Source organism: Protobothrops mucrosquamatus, unplaced genomic scaffold (genome assembly GCF_001527695.2).
Source record: "Protobothrops mucrosquamatus isolate PMUCROS unplaced genomic scaffold, P.Mucros_1.0 scaffold2338, whole genome shotgun sequence".
Taxonomy (NCBI): Eukaryota; Metazoa; Chordata; class Lepidosauria; order Squamata; family Viperidae; genus Protobothrops; species Protobothrops mucrosquamatus.
The window spans coordinates 5,225-12,180 of NW_015388420.1; positions in this window are offsets into that span (position 1 = coordinate 5,225).

Here is a 6,956-nt window from a genome sequence, read left to right on the forward strand (position 1 = left end):
GAAGGTGGCAAAATGGGGCAACCCTCGCTTCACCCACAGCCTCGCTCAGCGGCGGCAACGTGGGGCTTGATTGTGGTCGTAAGTTGAGGACTACCTGCAGATGTCGGGGGGCCAGCCTCATTTTGGCTTTCCTTGCCCTCCTGCCCCAATTCGTGCCACTTCTTCATTCCTCCGACGGCTGGACAGAAACTCAGCAGGGAAAAAAAAAAAAAAACCACGCCTGTGGTTGTTATTGTTAATTAAGTGTTGAGACACAACGAACGATACTGCATTTATTTTCCCCCGAGGCCGAGTCAGCAACACAAAGATGGGGCCGGGAGTTGACCTGGCAGTTTGGACACCCCAATATCTGCATTCCCCTTTTGCATTATATCTCTCTCTCTCTCTCTATGGTATCTCAGTCACGGGCGGGACAGGAAGTAGCCCGGGTCAGTCAACAGGACCCCACCCCTTGCACCCGGGTTACAGGGGCACTTCTTCCAAAATGTGGGTCACCGTTTCCTGCACCGATGGTGCAAGCAGAGAGACGAAAGACTGGGGAACTTGAGGACCTGGGGAACTTGAGGACTGGTGGACTTCTACTCCCAGAATCCCCCAGCCAGCCTGCTTTAAGAGGGGTGGACTTCAACTCCCAGAATCCCCCAGCCAGTCCCACATTAGCACTTCCTCTCCCAGAATTCCCTAGCCACCATGCTTTAAATGGGGGGACTTCAACTCCCAGAATTCTCCAGCCAGCCTGCTTTAAGAGGGGTGGACTTCCACTCCCAGAATGCCCCAGCCAGCCTCCTTTAAGATGGGTGGACTTCCACTCCCAGAATCCCCCAGCCAGACTGCTTTAACAGGGCTGGACTTCAACTCCCAGAATCCCCCAGCCAGTCACACATTGGTGCTTCCTCTCCCAGAATTCCCTAGCCACCATGCTCTAAATGGGGGGACTTCAACTCCCAGAATTCTCCAGCCAGCCTGCTTTAAGAGGGGTGGACTTCCACTCCCAGAATCCCCCAGCCAGCCTGCTTTAAATGGGGGGACTTTAACTCCCAGAATCCCCCAGCCAGCCTGCTTTAAGAGGGGTGGACTTCCACTCCCAGAATCCCCCAGCCATCATGCTTTAACAGGGGTGGACTTCAACTCCCAGAATCCCCCAGCCAGTCCCACATTAGCCTTTTTAAGATGGGTGGACTTCCAGAATCCCCCAGCCAGCCACCTTGACTGGGGAATTCTGGGAGCTGCGGTCCACACATCTTAAAAGTTGCCAAGAATTAAAAAACGCTCTTCTAGGAGAGGGATCTCCAACCTTGGCGATTTTTAAGACGGGTGGACTTCAACCCCCAGAACCCCCCAGCCAGCCATCTTGACTGGGGAATTCTGGGAGTTGAAGTCTACGGGACTTTAAAGGTCAGACCCCCCTTCCTTGCACAGAACACAGGAACCTTCCTCCTGCTGCTTTCCTCTGCTTTTTGTTGGGTTGGGGACCTCAAAGAGGTCAGGGGGGGTTTGAAAAGGCAGTGCCCTCCGTCGTTAACCGAAGCAGGCGGTCCTTAAGCAAATCCCCCTTGACTTCGAAGGAAAAGCTGAGGAACTGGAAGAGGGCAACCCAAACGGCGGGCGGCAGGGCGAACGGAGCAGCCAATCCTGCGCCTTCCGGACAGGCGAGACTACAACTCCCACAATGCCTTGCGGGCAGGGGGATTCTGGGAAAGGAAGTCCAACCCTGGGCTGCAGGGACCCCGTTCAGCTCATGGGAGCTGCTTTCAAACCGGCACCGGAGGAGGGGGTCTGGGGAAGTGCCAAGAGGTGTAGAATTTGGGGGGGCATGCCCCCCCAAAATTTGGGGGTGACCAGAAAAGACTCAACCCCCCCCCCCCAACTTTTTCGCCAAGCCGGCAGGAGCCGAAATCCCTGACCCACATTCTCCGCCCCCGTTGCTGCCATCGTCACCCGAGTTTCTTTCCTCTTCTCTTCCTGGAATCTGGGTTAAGTGCCAGGCAGATGACGCAACGCAGGCCTCGCTGGGGCGGGAAAGCAGGAATCGCCTCCGGAAGGCATTTGAACCCGGGATCCTGGTTTCCACCCTTTCCTCCCTCGGGAATGGAGGTTAATCCCTTCGGTTCTCGGCAGGCGAAAAATAAACCTGATTTTTTTTCCTCGTTGACGGCCATCCAGCGTCTTCCTCTCCCGGATGGCAAAATATTTCTGACCTTCATTATATTTCTTCGGCGGTCCTCGCTTTACGACCGTTCGCTTAGTGACCGCTCTGACGTTACAGAAAAAAAGGTGACCTGTAACTGCTTCTCACCCTCGTGACCGTCGCAGCCTCCTTGTAACCACGTGATCAAAATTCAGACGGCGGGCGAGCGACTCACACTTATGACGGTCGCAGCGTCCCCCGGGGGAATTCACGTGATTCCCCCTTTTGTGACAGTCTGTCACAAAAGGGGAGGCCGGGTTCGTTTAACAACCGCGTGGCTCACTTAACAACGGCAGGGTTTCGCTTAGTAACGGGGGCAAGGAAGCTCGGAAAATGGGGGCGAAACTCACTTAGCAACGGTCGTAAGTGTGAAAAACGGCCATAACTCCCTTTTTTCCGGTGCCAAGTGGCCTCTAAATGAATCGTTGGGGGACTTCCTGGATTTTAATTTTGACGTTTCTGACACAAATAAGCCAACCAGGCAGGGCGATGGCGGTGTCAGAGGTCAACATTGCAGGGCAGGTGCGCACACACACACACAAACACACGCAAACACACTGAGGTGTGTGTCAGTCTTGCAAGAATGGAGATTGTCCCCAAGCGTTTCTCTTCCTCTCCCCTTTCGTGGGCTCTCTGCATGTCCCCCAGGCGACTGACCCAAACCAGCTGGACAAGAATCCAGAGCAGGGGATGGGAGGTGGGGGGACGGGACCCCAGACCGGTTTGGTCCAGTTTGTAAATTGTGGCTTGTGCTGCGAGGGGAACAGGGTGACGGAAGGGCAAGGGGTAGTCGGTCAGCAGTCCTCGGCCCTTCGTAGCTGCGCTTCGATTTCCTCCTTTAAGACGTGGCAAAGGTTCTCTTCCTCAATGAGATCTGACGTCATGCCATGTTCTTACGGAAAAGAGGTACGGCTCAGGGACTGGGCCCCATCTCTGCGGCTGGTGGGTGGGCCGGCTCAGCTTTCTCCTTTCCTCCCCCCCATGGCTGCCCCGTACATCTCTTAGGGCAGCGTGTGTCACCTTCGACAAAGGTGAAGAGGGGTGGACTTCAACTCCCAGAATTCCTCACTGTGCTGGGCAAATCGGGCCCTCGTCTAGGCCAAAATTAGGAACTCTATGGCTTTCTGGTTCTCTGGTTTTCAAACCTGGCAAAATGAAGATGGGTGGGCTTCAACTCCCAGAATCCCCCAGCCAGCCTGCTTTAAGAGGGGGGACCAACTCCCAGAATTCCCCAGCCAGCATGTTTTAAAATGGGGGACTTCAACTCCCAGAATTCCCCAGCCAGTATGCTTTAAGAGGGGTGGACTTCAACTCCCAGAATCCCCCAGCCAGAGTGCCTTAAGATGGGTGGACTTCAACTCCCAGAATCCCCCAGCCAGCCTGCTTTAAGGGGGGGGACCAACTCCCAGAATTCCCCAGCCAAAGTCATCACAGCCAATAATCCTGACAATTGCCCTCATTTTTCCAATCTGTAGCTGTGTGGGAAGACCCATTCCCACATCCTCTAGCTGGCCCTCTGGAATTCTGGGAGTTCCACCCTCAGCCTCATCTCCTGTGAAGGGCTGACAGTTTCCTGAGCATGTTCTGAGTGCCGGGGCCTAGAAAGCCAGGCTGGCTGGGGAATTCTGGGAGTTGAAGTCCACCCGTCTTCAGAGGGGTCTAGCTGGAGAAACACTACTATGAGCTTTAAGCGCCATCTGATGGTGATAAGAGGTATTTCACCACCAGATGAATCTATTTAGAGCAGCGGAACAGAAATTAAGCAAAAAAGAATATAGGTAGTCTTACAACAGCTTTTTTACTCACCGTCCAAAGTTACAACAGCAGTGAAAAAAGTGATGTATGACTGCTTTTCACAGGACCCTTGCAACATCCCCAGAGTCACATGATCAAAATTTAGGCGCTTGGCAACTGACTCAGATTTATGACGGTCGCCGTGTCCCCGGGGGTCACGCTGTCCCCATTTGTGATCTACTGACCAGGAAAGTCAGATTCGCTTAAAAACTTAAAAACTGCAGCAATTCACTTAATGACTGTGGCAAGAACGGTCATAAAATGGGGCAAAACTCGTGGAACCCATGTCTCACTTAGCAGCAGAAATGTTGCGCTCTCTTGTGGTCGTAAGACGAGGACTACCCGTGCTTGCAAGATACAGGAGGCTCGTCCACCAAGGCCAGTATTTTCCCTTCCCACCTTTGTGGTCATTCGTGAAAGTAATCCAGCTGATCTCGCTGCGTAAGTCTCTCTTACAGACATCAAATATTTACAAGGTTCAGGGATTCCGGTTACGCAGTCACGGCTGCGTGGGAAGCTGCAGAGGATAGATTTCCATCCTGAAAAGGTAGCCGACATGCAAGGACCGTTTTTAAACCAGGGGTCCCCAACGTGTGGGCTGTGGCCCACTACCGGGCCGAGGCCTGCTGGCCACCGGGCTGCAGGACAGACAGGCCAATGCGCGCACTCACACCCCACTCATGCTAGCACTGCCACTACGAAAACGAGGTGCTGTGCAGTGAAAACGGGGCTCCATACGGCAAAAATGGGGCTCCACGCACCGAAAACGGGGCTCCATGCGATGAAAAATGGGGCTCCATGCGGTGAAAAATGGGGTTCCGTGTGGAGAAAGTGGGGCTCTGTGTGCAGAAAAATGGGGCTCCATGCACCAAAAATGGGGCTCCGTGTGGTGAAAAATGGGGCTCCATGCGGTGAAAACGGGGCTCCATGAGAAAAACGGGGCTCCGCACAGCAAAAACGGGGCTCCGTGTGGAGAAAACGGGGCTCCATGTGAAAATGGGGTTCCGTACGGCGAACATAGGGCTCCGTATGGCAAAAACGGGGCTCCATGTGGAGAAAATGGGGCTCCGTATGGAGAAAACGCGGTTCCATGTGGAGAAAACGGGGCTCAGTGTGGAAAAAAGATGGCTCCGTGCGGTGAAAACGGGACTCCGTGTGGCAAAAACAGCTGTGTGGCAAAAATAGGGCTCTGTATGGCAAAAACGGGGCTCCGTGTGGAGAAAACGGGGCTCCATGTGGAGAAAACGGGGCTCTGTACTGCAAAAACGGGGCTCCGTGTGGAGAAAACAGGGCTCCGTGTGGAGAAAACAGGGCTCCATATGAAAATGGGGTTCCATACGGCAAAAACAGGGCTCCATGTGGAGAAAATGGGGCTCCGTATCGAGAAAACGGGGCTCCGTGTGGAGAAAACGGAGCTCCGTGTGGAGAAAACGGGGCTTCGTGTGGAGAAAACGGAGCTCCGTGTGGAGAAAATGGGGCTCCGTGTGGAGAAAATGGGGCATGTATACGTGTGTGTGTGTGTCCGTGTGCATAAAATGCTTTCCCCTCCCTTTCCCTCCGGTCCGTCAATCGAGAAAAGTTGGAGACCTGCTTTTTCAACTACTAACATGAAAAAGAAATGTAAATATTTTTATCAGCAACATATTGTCCAGGTTCCAACGTTTAGTTTACTAATACATGTTAAACTCCTTTCTCTCTACCTCGTTTTTTTCTAGCCATTGATCAGGTGTGTCCCATATTCTAAAATATTCTGACTTTTCTTTCTCCTTCCTTTTCAGAGTCAGTCTGTCCATTTCTGCACAGTCCAAAATTTTCTTAATTATCTCTTCCTCCGCTCCTAATTCTTCATCCTTCCAACATTGAGCAAATACAATTCCTTGCTGCAGTTAACACGTATGTAACATTAAGTATACACATTCCTTCCCACAATTTCCTACAATTATGCCTAACACAATTCTGACTTAAAATCAATGTGTTTTTGGGTCATTTTCTCCAACCGTAGATGTATGCTTGACCAAAATCTTTTGACTTTAGGGCATGTCCACCAAAGATGATAACATCTGCCTGGTTTTTGTCTACATTAAGCATTTGTGACTATAAAAAAGTACTAAAATATTGGGAAAAAAAGAAATAAAAACGGGCAGTTGCCCGTGGCGTGGCGGGAGTGTGCAGTGACACTGGCAACGTGGCACAAATCTCTTACACCGGAATTGTGTGTTGCGTTTACCCACCCACCCCCAATGTAGGGAGAAATTCCACCACCAGCCGGGGTGCTTTCGGCATTGCCGTGTCTGCGTCATTGTCTCTGCCACGCTGGGCCACGGCAGATGGGCAGATGGCATTGGTGGGCACAGACTGGACAACCCCCCCACACACACACCCAGGGTGCAAATGTGCAGGAGGCCCGTGCCTGGGTGTGCAATCTGTGGGGCTGGCACACATATCCCCCCCCTTTCCCCCCTTCTTCCTCTGGATTATTTTGCAGCGGTCTGGCACAATTGCTATTCTAATCTCCCTGTCCTTAAAGGAGCTTGTGACTTCATCTCTCGCTGAGCCCTTTGTCTGTCTTTGTGTGTGTGTGTGTTTGTGTATGCGTCCTGCAAAAAACGAAATCAGGCCAAGTCACTCTCCATTAAGAGCAGGGAAGGAGAGAGGTGGGGAGGGGAGGCCTGTCGGAGCCCGTCCGGTCCTGTCCTGACCTCCTGACGCAGGAGAGGGACTCCGGAACAGCTTGGAGGGTCGGTGGGTGGGTGGGTGGGAACAGAAAATCCCCCCCAGCCCCCGTTTAGGATTTGCAGCCGTCTCACGAAGGGAGATTCTCTTGGGTAAAATTCATGGATGGATCCCTTGAAAACGGCTTTGCTTCCTGGAGCTGTGGGCGCAACGTCGCTGAAGCTGATCAAAGAAAATTTGGGTCTATCTATCTATCTATCTATCTATCTATCTATCTATCTATCTATCTATCTATCTATCT